The following is a 17,430-nucleotide window of genomic DNA, read 5'->3' on the forward strand; positions in this document are numbered from 1 at the left end:
CTTCAAAATGCCCTGCACCTGCTCCAAGACATCCTTGACCCTTGCATCAGGGAGGCAACATACCATCCTGGAGTCTCGGTTGCGGCTGCAGAAATGTATATCTATTCCCCTTACAATAGAATCCCCTATCACTATCGCTCTCCCACTCTTTTTCCTGCCCTACTGTGCAGCATAGACACCCACAGTGCGATGGACTTGGCTGCTGCTGCCCTCCCCTGATGAGTCATCCCCATCAACAGTGCCTAAAGTGTTGTATCTGTTTTGCAGGGGGATGACTGCAGGGGACCCCTGCACTACCTTCCTTCCACTGCTCTTCCTTTTCGTCATCCATCCCCGATCTGGCTGTGTAACCTTTACCTGCGGTAAGGTCAACTCACTAAATGTGCTATTCACATCATTCTCAGCATCGTGGATGCTCCAGAGTGAATCCACCCGCAGCTCCAATGCCGCAATGAGGTCTGTCAGGAGCTGCAGCCGGATACACTTCCCGCATATGTAGTCGTCAGGGACACTGGAAGCATCCCTGACATCCCACATAGTACAGGAGGAGCATAATACGTGTCTGAACTCTCCTGCCAATACTTAACCCCTAGATTAACTTAATTTGGCAACAATATTGTTAAAGGTTACTTACTGATAAAGAAAAAAAAAGGAAAAACTACTCACCACTCAACAGCCTGAATCGGAGGGCATAGGACTCTCCAAGAGGCTGTATCCCAGAAGCAGTCAAAGAAGAGGATACTTCTTGAGCAGCAGCAGAGAATGTGCGATGTACTGGCAAGCATTCCAAGTGCACTGTGCATAATTACATAGAGATTGGAGGAGGCCGCCTGTAGCATGAGTGGCATGCTGTCGCAAGCCATTGTGGGATGATGTCTTCTTCCACGGAGAGTAGCCACCTGCATGGAGAATCAATTGTGGCAATCACACGATTTCATGTAGGCCTTCACCAATGGCTTATACACTTTGGATGCCAGCATAAATAGGATCAGCGATACCATAGCCTTGGCCTTTCATTGAAGCATTGATCTGCAACAAAATGTTCTCCAGCTCATTGCTAGCAGGAAAGTGTGCCTGGGCCATGAGAGGGATGATGAGAAAGGGTACATGGCAGTGGGGACTGTTATATATGTAAAATTGTATTTACTCTGTACAGCCACCAGAGGGCTCATCCCCTCATAATCCCTTGGGAGCAATGGTATTTAAGGAAGCTGCACAGGTTGGAGAGGCACTCTGGAGACCTGCAATAAAAAACTAAGGTCACACTTAACTTTGAGCTCACAGTGTTCAGTCTGACTCTTTCTCCATACATAACAACTGATGACAAGATACAGATAGCGAACCCAAAGATGCAGAGAACAGAGGGCATCCTGGAGAAATTCTCAGAGGGAGATGATTGGGAAACTTTTGTGGAGCGACTCGATGAATACTTCGTGACCAACGAGCTGCCAAACGAAGGGCGATCCTCCCCAACATCTGTGGGGCAACAATGTATGGCCTCATGAACAATTTGCTCACTCCAGCGAAACCCACGGAGAAATTGTGTGACGATTTGTGCACACTGGTCTGAGAGCATTTGAACCTGAAGGAAAGCGTTCTGATGGCGAGGTACCGGTTCTACACCTACAAACGGTCTGAAGGCCAGGAAGTGGTGAGTTATGTCACCGAGCTAAGACGTCTTGCAAGACGTTGTGAATTTGAAGGACATTTGGAGCACATGCTCAGACTTTTTTGTACTTGGCATTGGCCACAAAACCATACTTCGCAAATTTTTGAATGTAGAGACCCCAACCTTGAGTAAGGCCATAGCGATAGCCCAGGCGTTCATTGCCACCAGAGACAATATGAAGCAAATCTCTCAGCACACAAGTGCTGCTACAAGTACTGTGAACAAAGTAATGTTGTTTTCGAATCGTAACGTATAGGGCAGGTTGCACATACCTGCAGCTACACGTCCGCAGATGTCTCAGAGTCCACCATTATGGGTGATGAATGTAAGGTCATTAACACCTTGTTGGCGCTGCGGGGATGATCATCGTTTCCATTCATGCTGATTAAAAGAGTACGTTTCCAAGAGCTGTGGAACAATGGGATACCTCCAACGGGTGTGCAGGCGAGCTGCAAAGCCTGTTAAACCTGCAAACCACCATGTTACAGAGGAGGACAGATCCACGGAGGATCACGATGAACCAGAGCTTCAGATTGAGGAGGCAGAGGTACATGAGGTGTACATATTCACCACGAATTGTCCCTGATAATGCTGAATGTTGAACTAAATGGACTCCCGGTGTCAATGGAGCTGGACACGGGCGCGAGCCAGTCAATCATGGGCAAAAAGACTTTCGAAAGGTTGTGGTGCAACAAGGCCTCAAGGCCAGTCTTAACTCCAGTTTGCACGAACCTAAGAACTTACACAAAAGAACTGATACCTGTAATTGGCAGTGCTACTGTAAAGGTCTCCTACGATGGAGCGGTGCACAAGCTACCACTCTGGGTGATGGTCCCACGCTGCTTGGCAGGAGCTGGCTGGGAAAGATACACTGGAACTGGGATGACATCCGAGCGCTAACGCCTGCTGCCGACACTTCGTGTGCCCAGGTCTTAAACAAATTTCCTTCACTGTTCGAACCATGCATCGAGAAATTCCAAGGAGCAAAAGTGCAGATCCATCTAATTCTGGGGGCGTGACCCATCCATCACAAGGCGAGAGCAGTACCGTACATGAAGAGAGAAAGGGTAGAGATCGAGCTAGACCGGCTGCAAAGAGAGGGCATCATTTCCCCGATTGAGTTCAATGAGTGGGCCAGTCCTATCATCCCAGTCCTCAAGAGAGATGGCACCTTCAGAATCTGTGGCGATTTAAAAGTAACTATCAATCGTTTCTCCCTGCAGGACCAATACCCACTACCAAAGGCCACCGACTTCTTTGCAATGCTGGCGGGAGGAAAGACATTCACGAAGCTGGATCTGACTTCAGCCTACATGACGCAGGAACTCGAGGAATCATCGAAGGCCCTCACCTGCATCAACACGCACAAAGTTCTTTTTGTTTATAACAGATGCTCATTTGGAATCCGATCGGCGGCGGCAATATTCCAGAGAAACAAGGAAAGCTTACTGAAGTCAGTCCCGCACACCGTCGTCTTCCAGGACGAAATCTTGCTCACAGGTCGGAACACAGTCAAGCATCTGCAGAACCTGGAGGAGGTTCTTAATCGACTCAACAGCATGGGGGTCAGGTTAAAACGCTCGAAGTGCGTTTTCCTGGCGCCTGAAGTGGAGTTCCTGGGAAGGAGGATTGCACGAGAATGCACCGAGGCCACAGAACGTGATGGAGCTGCCGTCGTTTCTGGGACTCCTTAAGTACTTTGGTAACTTCTTAGCTGGTCTCAGTACACTGATGGAACCACTGCAGGTCTTACTATAAAAAGGAGACGATTGGGTTTGGAGCAAAAGCCAAGAAAATGCCTTTGTAAAAGTGAGAAAATTGTTATGCTCAAACAAATTGCTTGTGTTGTATGATCCGTGTAAGCATTTGGAACTGGCATGTGATGCTTCGTCATATAGCATCGGGTGTGTATTGCAGCAAGCTAATAATGATTTTGGGAAACTGCAACCGGTTGCCTAAGCATCCCGGAGTCTGACTAAGGCTGAGAGAGCCTACAGCATGATTGAGAAAGAAGCGTTAGCGTGTGTTTATGGAGTAAAGAAAATGCATCATTACCTGTTTGGACTAAAATTCGAATTGGAAACTGACCATAAGCCATTTATATCCCTGTTCTCCAAGAGTAAAGGGATTAATACCAATGCATCGGCCCACATCCAGAGATGGGTGCTCATGTTGTCCGCATACAACTACGCCATCCACCACAGGCCAGGCAAAGAAAACTGCATCGATGATCTCAGAAGGATGCCATTGCCCACCATGGGGGTGGAAATGGTGCAGCCCACAGATCTAGCCATGGTTATGGAAGCATTTGAGAGTGAGCAATCACCCGTCACTGCTCAGCAGATCAAAACCTGGACAAGCCTTGACCTCTTATTATCTCTAGTCAAAAGCTTTGTGCTTCACAGGAGCTGGTCCAGTGTCCCAATGGAAATGCAGGAAGAGATAAAGCGGCGCAAAGATGAAATGTGTATACAGGCAGACTGCCTTCTGTGGGGAAATCGAGTAGTGGTCCCCACGAAGGGCAGAGACACCTTCATCAATGTCCTCCATAGTACCCAACCAGGCATCGTAATGATGAAAGCGATAGCCAGATCCCACGTATGGTGACCCAGTATCGATGCGGACTTAGAGTTCTGCGTTCACAGATGTAATACATGCTCACAGTTAAGCAATGTGCCCAGGGAGGCGCCGCTAAGTTTATGCTCTTGGCCTTCCAAACCGTGGTCTAGGATACACGTCGACTATGCAGGCCCGTTCTTGGGTAAAATGTTCCTCGTGATTGTAGACGCGTACTCCAAGTGGATTTTATGTGAGATAATGTCCGCTGCCATTACTGAAAGCCTGCAGGCCATGTTTGCCACACACGGTCCACCCGATGTCCTCGTGAGCGACAACGGGCCATGTTTTACCAGTGCTGAGTTCAAAGAATTCATGACCCGTAACGGGATCAAATATGCATCATCTGTCCCATTTAAACCAGCGTCCATTGGTCAGGCAGAGAGAGCAGTGCAAATCATCAAGCAAGGCTTGAAGAGGGTAACTGAAGGCTCACTACAGACTCGCCTATCTCGAGTCCTGCTTAGCTACCACACAAGACCCCACTCACTCACTGGGATGCCACCTGCTGAACTGCTCATGAAAAGAGCACTTCAGACAAGGCTCTCGTTAGTTCACCCTGATCTATGTGAACAGGTAGAGAGCAGGCGGCTTCAACAAAGTGCATACCATGATAGCACAAACGCGAGATTGGAATCAATGATCCTGTATTTGTATTAAATTATGGACAAGGTCCCAAGTGGCTTTCCGCACTGTCGTGGCCAAAGAGGGGAGCAGATTGTTTTGGGTCAAACTTTCAAATGGACTCATTCACCGGAAACACTTGGACCAAATCAAACTCAGATTCACGGACTATCCTGAGCAACCCACCTTGGACCCAACCATTTTTGATCCCCCAACATACACCACGGTTGACCACGAAGCAGTACCCATCATCCACAGCAGCTCAGCAGGGCCCAACACACCAAGCAGCCCAGCAAGGCCAGCTGCACTGCAGCCAGCGAGGGCCCAAAAATGATTCAACAACACCAGCTTTCACACCAAGATGATCAACCAGGGCAAGAAGGGCCCCAGATCGACTCACATTCTAAATAGTTACACTGTTGACTTTGGGGGGTGAGTGTTGTAATATATGTGGACTTGTATTTACTCTGTACAGCCACTCCCTTGGGTATTTAAGGAGGCCTCGCAGGTTGGAGAGGCACTCTGGAGACCTGCAATAAAATACTAAAGTCACACTTTACTTTGAGCTCACAGTGTTCAGTCTGACTCTTTCTCCATACACAACAGGGACTTTGTTCAAATTGCTTCCTCTTCTCACCCATTTCCCCCACCTCAGTCAGTACTCGGCATGCTGCCTCGTATCCCGATGACCGAGTCTGCCCCTGCACAGGTGCAGATGGAGCAGTCTTTGGCGGGGCCCTCTCGGGCTCCAAAGCCCAGGATATCAGCCAAGAGCATCTCAGCAGTCGGAGCAGTGATCTTGGAGCCTGTTTCTACCTCTGCTGCAGCCATTGGGGTTGCACCACGCAGAAGCGCTAGGAAGAACAAGAGTAGAGATTTTTAATTGCTCAAGTGTACACACATGGGTGTGTTAGGCATTGTTACATTGTTAAGTTTGTGTTGTATATTTGAAGCACATAAATATTATTCTTTTGCAACATTTCCCTTATTGCCCATTCTTGGTAGCTAGCTGTAAAGTGGCCTTTTCAGATGTTTGATGATAAATGGGAAGACATAAATTGACGTCGACCAATGGGGGCTGTGAAAGGGATGCTTGGTTCTTTTGTGTTATGACATTGCGGGGGCAGGGGGGGGGATGGGGGTTGCAAAAGTGGCTTTTGCGCATGGTTGTTAGATGGGTGCAATAGTGAAACCTACGTGAACCTCACAATAATGAGGGCATCCCGGGAAACAACATGTGCCGCTGATGGTGTATTGCCTGCATCGCCTTCTGCCTCCTTGTCTTCCTCCTCCTCCTTGGAATCCTCTGTAGGCTCAGTGCTCTGTGTTTTGGTCCTCCTGTAGGTCCCAACCTCCTTGCTGGACAATGTTGTGAACAGTGCAGCACACCACCATCATCATCATCATCATAGGCAGTCCCTTGGAATTGAAGAAGACTTGCTTCCACTCTTAAACTGAGTCCTTAGGTATCTGAACTTTCCAATACAAGAGCCATAGTCCCTGTCACAGGTGAGACAGATTGTCGTTGAGGGTAAGGGAGGGTGGGACAGATTTGCCACATGCTCTTTCTTCTGCCTGCGCTTGACTTCTGCATGCTCTCGGCGATGAGACTCGAGCAGCTCAGCGCCCTCCCGGATGCACTTCCTCCACTTAGGGCGGTCTTTGGCCAGGGACTCCCAGGTGTCAGTGGGGATGTTGCGCTTTATCAGGGAGGTTTTGAGGGTGTCCTTTTAACATTTCCTCTGCTCACCTTTGGCTTGTTTGCCGTGAAGGAGTTCCGAGTAGAACGCTTGCTTTGGGAGTCTCATGTCTGGTATGCGAACAATGTGGCCTGCCCAGGGAGCTGATCAAGTGTGGTCAGTGCTTCAATGCTGGGGATGTTGGCCTGGCCGAGGACGCTAATGTTGGTCCGTCTGTCCTCCCAGGGGATTTGTAGGATCTTGCGGAGACATCGTTGGTGGTATTTCTCCAGCGACTTGCGATGTTTGCTGTACATGGTCTATGTCTCTGAGCCATACAGGAGGGTGGGTATTACTACAGCCCTGTGGACCATGAGCTTGGTGGTAGATTTGAGGGCTTGGTCTTTGAACACTCTTTTCCTCAGGCGGCTGAAGGCTGCACTGGTGCACTGGAGGTGATGTTGAATCTCATCATCAATGTCTGCTCTTGTTGATAAGAGGCTCCCGAGGTATGGGAAATGGTCCATGTTGTCCAGGCCGCGTCGTGGATCTTGATGACTGGGCGGGCAGTGCTGTGCGGTGAGAACAGGCTGGTGGAGGACCTTTGTCTTATGGATGTTTAACGTAAGGCCCATGCTTTGGTACGCTTCAGTAAATACGTCGATTATGTCCTGGAGTTCAGCCTCTGTATGTGCACAGACGCAAACGTCGTCTGCGTACTGTAGCTCGACGACAGAGGTGGGGGTGGTCTTGGACCTGGCTTGGAGATGGCGTAGGTTAAACAGCTTCCCACTGGTTCTGTAATTTAATTCCACTCCAGCGGGGAGCTTGTTGACTGTGAGGTGGAACATAGCGGCGAGGAAGATTAAGAAGAGGGTTGGGGCATTTTTTGCAGCGCAACAGCTGCAGGAAAAATGCAGGGAGCAGCGCCAGCCCTTATACGTGTCCTTCTTTGACATTACAAAGACATTTGACGCTGTCAACCGCGAGGGTCGATGGAGCATCCTCCTCCATTTCGAATGCCCCCAAATGTTCCTCAACATCCTCTGCCTGCTCCCCGAAGACATGCAGGCCGTGATCTTTACCAATGGATCCATTACAAATCTAATCCACATCCGGACTGGGGTCAAACAGGGCGCAGCACACCACATCCTTTCTGGAGACACTGACTCGTGCGTATTGAAGGGCGCCTTCAGATCTGTCCAGGCGCCTGAAGCATATCTTCAGTAAGCTGATGGCTTGTTCAATGACACATCTGGTGGTCATGTGCATACATGGTAGCGCTCCTATGCCTCATTCCTTGTGTTTCTGAGAGGACTCATCAGCCACATTTTAGTGGGTATCCCTTGTCCCTGAGCAGCCAGCCAGTAACTTTGTTTCCAAATGCGAATATGTCTGGGAGGTTGATCTGTCACAAGGCGAAAGCAACATGGCAGCTGCCCGGGAATCTTGCACACACCTGCATTAAGATCTTTTTGTGGTTGCTCACCAGCTGCTTGTAGATGGAGTGGAAGCCCTTTCAGTTGATGTGATATATTCACAGAGCACAGTACACACAGCTCCTAACATGGCAGGCAGCTCTCTTGGAACCTCTGGAATCTGCCTGGTTCTGTTTATTATTAACTCTGCAGTTGCAGTACACAATATGGATGTGGACGTATTGTGTACTGCAATTGCAGTACACAATCCACAACATTACAAGCTTACAGACATTGCACTTCTCCCTCTTTAATGAAGAAGTTATCATAACAAACATCATACATAACTTTCATGCTTATACATAACACAGGATATAAACTTTTTTTTTCATATTTACAAATTTAACTTTACCACTTGTTTTTTGTTTTGAAGAGGATACCTTCGCTCTCGAACAGAATCTTCCAAACATGGTGTCGATTTCACACTCATTCGAGGCTCATGCTGAGGCGCGTTTTCCTCCATGGAATTTCCTTGATTTTCATTTGAACTCACTCTAACTTCAGGCTCTTTGTTTTCCTGACTCGGACTCAGACTTTCATTCTGGTTCTCTCCTGGATTTGTTTCCAGTACATTGGATTTAGGATTTGCTACTGGTATATCAAAACTATCTGATGAGTCAGAAATAATTGAATCATCCCCACCTTCAACTCCTTCCATGTCTGTAGGTAAAATATGATCAATGTGAACAAACCTAACCTGTCCATTATCAAACATCTTTACCAATTATGTGCGAGGACCACATATCTTCACCACTACTTTAACCATTTATGGTGATAGTTCTTCACTCTCACTTTCTGGTTTAATTTCACACTTCTCTCTTTTACTCTACCTCTATCATGATTCTCTTTCTGTCTTAATTGTGTCTCTTCTATGGACTTTACCAAATTTGGCTTTAACAACGAGAATCTGGTGCATGGCTGTCGTTTGAGGAACAACTCTGCTGGTGTTTTACTAGTAGTTGTATGAGGAGTATTTCGATATGTAATCAAAAAATTAGCCGATTTGTGATCCAATGACAACTGTCGTTTCCTTGGATTTGGATCTAACATTTGTTTTATGAGGGCACATTTTACAATTTGTACAGTGCGCTCTGCTGCACCATTCGAAGCAGGATGGTATGGTGGAACCTTGTTATATTTCACACCATTTTTGCTCGTGAATTGTGCAAATTCTTCTGAATGAAATTGTGGTCCATTATCCAAAACAATCTCTTCAGGGAGGCCAAATGAAGAAAATAATTTTCGCAAAATGTCCAATGTTTTACTTCATGTTATTTTCCACATTGGAAACACCTCAACCCACTTCGAATGGCTATCAATCACAATGAACAATTTTGTCCTTCAAACTCAGCAAAATCAATATGTAGCCTTTGCCACACCCTGGGAGGACATTTCCATGGCTGTAATGGTACTGGTGTTGGTTGTTTGCTTACCGATTAACTTGTTGTACACTGACTCACGATGTACTCTATATCTTTATCAAGACCTGGCCACCATAAATAACTGCATGCAAAACTCTTGGTCAAGCATATTCCCAGGTGCTGGTCATGGAGGTCTCCTAATAATTTGGACCTGAATTTATTTGGTATAACCACTCTTGCACCCCACATAATACAATCTTTATCGACTGATAATTCATTCCAACGAATGAAGAATGGATGTGTATCTTTGTCTGTTAACTGGTTTGGCCATCCATTTGTAATATACTCATACACCTTTGACATCACTGGGTCACGCTTGGTTGCTCTACCAATCTCTTCAGCTGTGACTGGCAGTTCATCAATGTATGAAAAATAAAACACTTCTTCCCGATCGGGTGTAACTTGTGATGAGGAAGGCAATCTAGACATTGCATCTGCATTATTGTGATCAGCTGATCATCTGTATTCAATATCATATGTATATGCTGACAAAATCAAAGCTCATCTCTGCATTCGGGCTGCAGCTAATGTTGGAACTGGGGACTTTGGATGGAGGATTGCTGTTAGGTGCTTATGGTCCGTAACAATGGTAAACATATGATCATACAAGTATTTGTGAAACTTCTTGACCCCAAAAATGAATGCCAAAGCTTCCCTTTCAATTTGCACATAATTACTCTCACTGGCACTGAGAGTGCATGAAGCAAAAGCAATTGGTCTCTCCTCCCCACCACATGATACATGAGAGATTACTGCCCCAACTCCATATGGAGAAGCATCACATGCTAGCTTAATCTCCTTAGATATGTGATAGTGAACTAACATGGTGCTCTCTACCAATTTGTTTTTACACTCCTTGAATGCTGTATCGCATTCTTTTGACCATTTCCAATGGACCTGTTTTTTTAAAAGTTCATTCAGTGGATGTAATACTGTAGCCAAATTTGGTAGGAACTTCCCAGAATAGTTCAAAAGACCCAAGAATGATCGAAGTTCAGTGACATTCCTGGGAGTGGGTGCATTTCTAATTGCATCCAATTTTTCCATGGTTGGATGTAAACCACCTTTGTCTACTCTGTACCCTAAGTACTCCACTGAGTTTTTCAATAACTCACACTTATGAGCAGACACTCATACTCTGTGCTTCTCTAGCTGTTTGAGGACTTCATTCAATATGTTATTATGAATTTGCCTATTTGGTGCTGAAATTAGTATGTCATCCAAATAACATACTAGTAACATGACTTGGACGCCTCATTTAGTTCAAGCTGTAAGTAGGCATTCGTAAGATCCAGTTTTGAGTAGATCTGACCACCTGTCAGTGTTGTGAACAAATCTTCTATATTCGTCAATGTATTAGGGACATTACCCTCTAGAACCTGGTTTACGGTTACTTTATAATCACCACACAATCTTACCTTACCATCGGACTTAGGTACAACAACAATGGGTGTAGCCCAATTACATTGATCTATCTTACAACTAATGTTCTCAGTCTCTAGTCTTTTGAGTTCTTGCTCAAATTTCTCCTTGAGTGCATATGGTACGGAATGTGACTCGTAGTTAATCGATCTAGTGTCCTTCTGTACCCCGACACTCGCCTTGAAGCCTTGGATCGGACTGCCCATTTTGCAGAACACCTTTGGATACTTCTTGATAACCTCATCCATTGATGAAAATCTCGCTTCCACACAGAAAATCTTACTCCAATCCAACTTCAGTGAGCTCAACCAATTTCTTCCCAGTAAGGCAGACTTGTCTCCTTTCACTACTATTAGAGGCAAGTTCTGAAATTGATCTTTATATTTCACTAGTACGGTGATATGACCTACCACAGGAATTTTCTCTCCCGAGTAGCCGCGCAGCTCTATCTTGGATTTCTCCAGTTAGAAATCACGCAATTTGTCGAGGTACTGCGACTCCAGTACTACACTCACGGATGCACCCGTATCAATTTCCATTGGTTTCTTGAATCCCGCAACATCTATGTGGATTTTGATGCTTTCCGAATCGCTGTCCGTTAACCTCGTGCTCCTGATGACATGTAACTCTAACATCTCCTCGTCCTGTTGTTGTTCTTCCATGCTATATAGTCTCTTGGGATTTCTACTCATAGCTTTGAACGCTGGACTCATAGCTTTAAAAACTGGTTTACCCTTCAGTCGCCATGCCATCGCAAGATGCCCAGTCTTTCTGCAGAAGAAACACTCTGCCTTCACGTATGGACAACTTTGAGCAATGTGTTGTCCCAGGCACCTATAGCACGACTTCGACACTCTGTTAGAATTTCCAGTTTCTGAGACTTTGGGCCGCCACCATCTTTTACTTTGAACCTGCAGGTGATTTACCTCGGTTGACTGATGACCTTAATCATGTTTTAATTCTCGGGAATATTGTTCTGCCATGCCCATCGACCTCGCTGTCTGACAAGCAATCTCAAAAGTCAAGTCATCCGTCATCAATAACTTCCTTCTGATCGCATCATTTTTCACCCCACAAATAAAATGATCCCGTAATGCTCGGTTTTGAAAGTTTCCAAAATTACAGTGCATCAATAGCTTTTTTAATGCTACGATGTAATCACTGATACTACATCAGCCTTTTGATTCTGAATCCCGAAATGATAGCTTTCAGCAATTTCTAATGATTTTGGGTTATAGTGTTGCTCCAGCTTCATTAAAATCTCTTTAAGCATTATGTCCTTTGGCTCGTCAGGCACAAGCAGATTTACAAGGGTTTCGTACAATGCCGGACCCGCCTCCGATAAGAAGATCGCTTTCTTACATTCCAACACAGCCCGGATCTGGACTGCATTGTCTGGATCTTCGATTATGTTATTTGCAGTGAAATACATTTCTAGCCGATCCACATACGCTTTAAAACGTTCCAGGACGTGTCTATATTCCCCCAAATTACACCTGCCATTTTAATCTCTAGCTGTTTACACCGTGTGCTGTATCTTACCTCGGATTTTTGTAGCTTTTTCCAAAGACAGAAACTTCCAAAGTCTCTCTGTCGGCTGGCTGAATCCTTCACCAACAAAATTTAAGCTTTAAATCATTCAAAAAATCCCATCTCATCACCAAAGGCGATATATTCACAGAGCACAGCACACACAGCTTCCTACATGGCAGGCAGCTCTCTCGGAAGCCTCCGGAATCTGCCTGGTTCTGTTTATTATTAACTCTGCAGTTGCAGTACACAATACGTCCACATCCACAGTGTGGAGCTACAAACATTACAAGCTTACAGACATTACAGTAGACAAACATTCCTGGGTGATCAATGGGTGCTACTACTGTTTCTGGCGCTGTTGCTGGTCATCTTGTTCCTCTTCTGAGGTCCATTGTAATGCAGCTTCAGCTGCCCTCATGCTAATCTGATAGATCAAAGCTCGAAAGATTGACCAGAACTCTAAACCTCCAATGTGTAGCTGATACCTCCAAAGAAGATTCTCCAAAGTGAGTAAAGTAACCTCTCAGCCCAAGCACTGTGAACAAACCCTTTCCCACAAGCAGGTAGCATTCCAGGAAGCCCGAGAAACCCCTGGACCCAAAGTTAAAGTTGAAAACCTACTTCAATATCGCTCTAATCACAGAGTGTGAAGTGGCAGCCTGCCTCTCCTGAGGGAGTTGTTTGCACACAGCCTAACGTGCTGCAGTGAAACGCTGAACTCGCCGGGTTGGAGCCGGCTTCCCAACACACTGTGAATTTTCCCAGTTTTAACCACCCTACCTCTCCCAAACTTACACTCTCCTGCAGATTAAAATCCAGCCGGTCATTTCTCTGTTTCATAAAACTAGCAATCAGCTGGCTCCTGATGTGGTGAAATGTAGCAAACATGATTTCTCTATACCTGTAGTTTGTTTTCATAATAATGGCCCCTGTCCCAGGCCTATTCTGGTTTTATAAATCATTTTTACTTAGAAACCTTTTGTCTTTTTCTTTTTCTTCTCATTCCCCTTTGTTACCTTTTTTGCAGATGGCTTAAGGCACACACTGAGCATGTTTTAGGATCCCAGGTGTGCACCACTAACACTGTTGCCCCAGTAACCATCACGAACCTCGTCACACTACAAGGTCAATGACAAAGGTTCCAGGACACTACATTAGTTGCAATCAAGATGAGACAGCCAAGGGGAGAGGCAATTGGAGAATCCCCATCCCCTCTTCTTTTGAAAACATTGCCCTTCAAAAGAGCCAGTGCAGATTCGATGGGCCGAATGGCCTGCTTCTGTGAACTATTCTATGATTCTATATTGAGGTATAGTTGTAGAGGTTGCACCATTTGAACCCAAACCCATGAGAATTTCACATGTTACCCCTCCTCATAGAAGGCAGCCAGAAGCTCCCCTCAGCAGAGCATCCCTTTCACAACCACTTACATAGTATCAACAGCATCCATGTTGTCACTTTGATTCCCCTTGCAACAACATTTTCCATTTTTTTATGCAATCAAATTGTCACATATCTATAATAATCTATGTGCTGGATTTTAGGCTTTTCTGTTTTTGGGGCGAAAACAGAGCCGGGGTGTGAAAATTACTGGCCGGGAATAGTTTGCGCTTTAGTATAGAAGTTTTGACATCTGGGCCCTGCGCCAGGGGGCGCAGCGCTAAGGGAGGCATTGTACACTTTTCGTGGTGCAAGGATGGGAAACTTGCGAACTAAAGTGCCAGGCCGTGTGCGCTCCGCGAGAGGCCTGGGGGGATGGAGGGAAAAAACCTTAAAAAAAACACAAAAACATTCCCAAAACATTGCCCACGCTACCACAACACAAATCGCTAAAAGAACAAACACTCGCACTTACCTTTGGAGCATTTTACCTTCCTCTGCGACGCTGGCTATGCTGGACTGTGCTGATTTCACAAGCAGTCATTGTGGGCGCACTTCCGGCGGTGGATCGGGTAAAATTCCGAATTACTGCCGGTGTCACAACCAGAGGCCTTACATAACCGGCGCAGCTCTTCCTGGTGGTGCTGCTCAGCGCAGCCACAAAACCGGACCAGAGGATCGCAACTGGGCGCAAAAGGCCTCAACGTCGCCTTTCATGCCGCTCCAGGGCGAAACCCAGAGCGCAAAGGGCCAGAAAATTCAGCCCGTCAAATAAGAAAGCTCAGCTAATGGATGCAGTGCAATGAAAGGTTTAACAGAAATATTTTTAACAATCAGCCAAATACTAAAAAAAACAATTCTGCACACACTTCATCTAATTCACAACAGTGCCATTCTGACAGCATTTAAGTAACTATAACACATTTGAGTAAATACATTACAGCTCGCTTTGTTACTGCATCATCGTTTTATTGTACTGCCATGTCCCCACTATATGTGCAAATTTGTTCACTTCATTTTTTAGAGGTTTGTCAGCAGGAGTGAAAGGCTGGCACACAATCATGATCCGCCTGCGATAATGATCATTTAGCACTCTTTGAGCAGCTGATGAGACAGTTGACCAAGTGTAAATATTCAAAAGATCGTGGCCCTGTAATTCTTTGGCACACGCCCTGAGTAGTTACACCTAGGTCAACACTGATGGTGTCCTTCAGCACCGATACCACATCAGTCGGACGGCACATCATTGGCTTGGAGCAGGGCGGCACACGTACCAATTCAGGCGCAGCTTTGGTCCTCACCCGCCGCATGTCAAAGGATACTCGGGTGCCCACTCGCTCCCCCTCCAACCGTGGCACTGCTCTAGTCAGCTCCTGTGCAAGGGGGCTGATCGTGGAAATTTAAAAAACAAATAAAATGTGGGGGGTGGGGGGGGGGGGGAGGGGTACCCACAGGTGCCCTTGTGGAGGCCTTATGCTTCCACTCCTGTCTGATGGAGTTCTTGTACCTGAGGCCACCCACGGCCTGTCATTCGCCTGTAATGAGCAGATGTGAATTCTGTCCCATATACGTCAATTAGGAAAGTCCCGATAAGGGAAAGCTCACTAGAAGTGAATCTCCGCCATTTGATGACATGTTTCGCTGGTAGAAGATTGATGGAAACGCTAAGTTAATTTCAGGGCTTATAACTCCAGTTGTGGAGATTGTGATTTTGGATGAAAATAGCTCAACGAAGTGTGAGAAAAGAACATGTGCCAACCAGTACCTGGATATTTTAATGTGCTCTATCATAGAGCAATGTGAGCACAATTTTGGTGGAGCATTACAACCTCCAAATATACAAAGGAAGCAACAAGCATGCCAATATGTCATGGGACAAAGTCAGCTTGGTACCAGAAGAAATTGGATGATTTCAAGAAGAAAGGTGAGAAATGTCTATAGGAAATGGAAGTTGGGAAGACAGGAAGGACTGTCTGGATCTGTAAATGAAGATATGACGGGATGGATTTTGGGTGGGTTAGTGGCAGAAAATGTTCAGAATTAGAAGGTGAGACTTATTGTTGACTCACTGCTTCAACCGCAATTTTCCTCTGCCTACCACATGCAAATGTAAGCTTGCTGGGGACAGGGCCTGGATTCCCAGCCCATTCCCTTCCCATCCACCCATTTCTGCTGCTCCTCAGGACTGCCAGATTAAAGCTAATATTTGGCTTGGGATAGCAGTAGGAATAGCCTCACATGCAGCAAATGGAGGGTAAGTATTCTCGCTTCCTCTCCTTCCATTCAGCCCCCAGGACTTAGCTGCTTCAGGCCACGGTTCTTGGTTGATGCCTTCAGTGGAAGATGAACTGATGTCTTTGGGGCTCTTTGCCCTTTAACTTGGCTACTGCCTTTTCGGTGCAGCAATGCTCCTGGATATTGCTTGCTGGCAGAAATCCCACCAGGAGCCTGCCATTAATGCTGAATGCTGATTCCCGACCCACGAAACAGGGCTGGATCGGGGCAATGAAAAGAAGTCCCATCCCCACCCATATTGGGACTGTTCCAGGAGAATCCAGCCTGTTAACATCTGGATCTGCACTCGTTGTTTCCTGACGAAGTCTGGTGCTATCCACATACCAACCCCCCTCTCACCCCACCCTGCCAACCCCCCAACCCACCAATTAGTGCCTGTCCTCTCTGCATTATTTGCTGCAAACTGAATTGCAGCAAACAACCAGCAACATTGGAGGAAAGTATATGGTGGAAAAAAAACCCTAAACAATCCAAATAATGGCACAATGAACAACTTGCCCACTGTTAAGAATTTTTAACTTCGGCGGCTAAGACAGAAGATTTGTCATGCGTACATTTTATATTGGTGATTCAGCATTGAAAGTTCAACAGGCAGAGATGCGTGAAACCATTGAAGAATTCATGTACATCATTTACATGCCTTTAATGAGGCTTCTACTTGGTGTCAGTGCAGCATCTCTTGAAGTCCAAAGGGGATGCAATTCGATAACGCTGAAAAATGACAATTTGCAATATGCTCGCACCCATTCAACGAGCGTGGGCAGCACGTCAAATTCACACTACTTGCTAATTATAATAATTGTAACGCACAGTCCAATGTTGAACATACTGCTGACAGACTGTGTGATCGGCAGGGGTTCCAAATTCATGATGTTTGCACAAGGCTAGCTTTACTTAAAACTAGCCTGCACCTCTTAAAGGCAGTTGGCACCTGTGAAATGTGAGCTACCTTCTGGTGGTCAACAATGTTAAAATGCTACAGCACTAACCCAAATGGCTCAACAGGTACATAAAGGGAATCCAGGCTATCAGACGTAGCTCTTGAACTATGTGCAGTGGGTGAACATTGGAAGAGAGGTTCTCTACCCACAGGGGGCCAGGAAGCCCTCCAGAAAGAAGGATATGGGACCAGATTACTGAGGCTGTCACTGCCAGCTGAAAGAGTACAAGATGCTGGTATCCTCATATGTTATCTTCCTTCTCATATCCCACTTCCTACTCATCCCACAATCTCTTCTGATGTACAAGCTGCACATGGTGTAAGCATGGAGCTCTTGCTTTCCCGCACTCCCGTCACCACAACCTTACCCTTG

The sequence above is a fragment of the Pristiophorus japonicus genome, chromosome 3, assembly GCF_044704955.1.
Source record: "Pristiophorus japonicus isolate sPriJap1 chromosome 3, sPriJap1.hap1, whole genome shotgun sequence".
NCBI classification, from domain to species: domain Eukaryota; kingdom Metazoa; phylum Chordata; class Chondrichthyes; family Pristiophoridae; genus Pristiophorus; species Pristiophorus japonicus.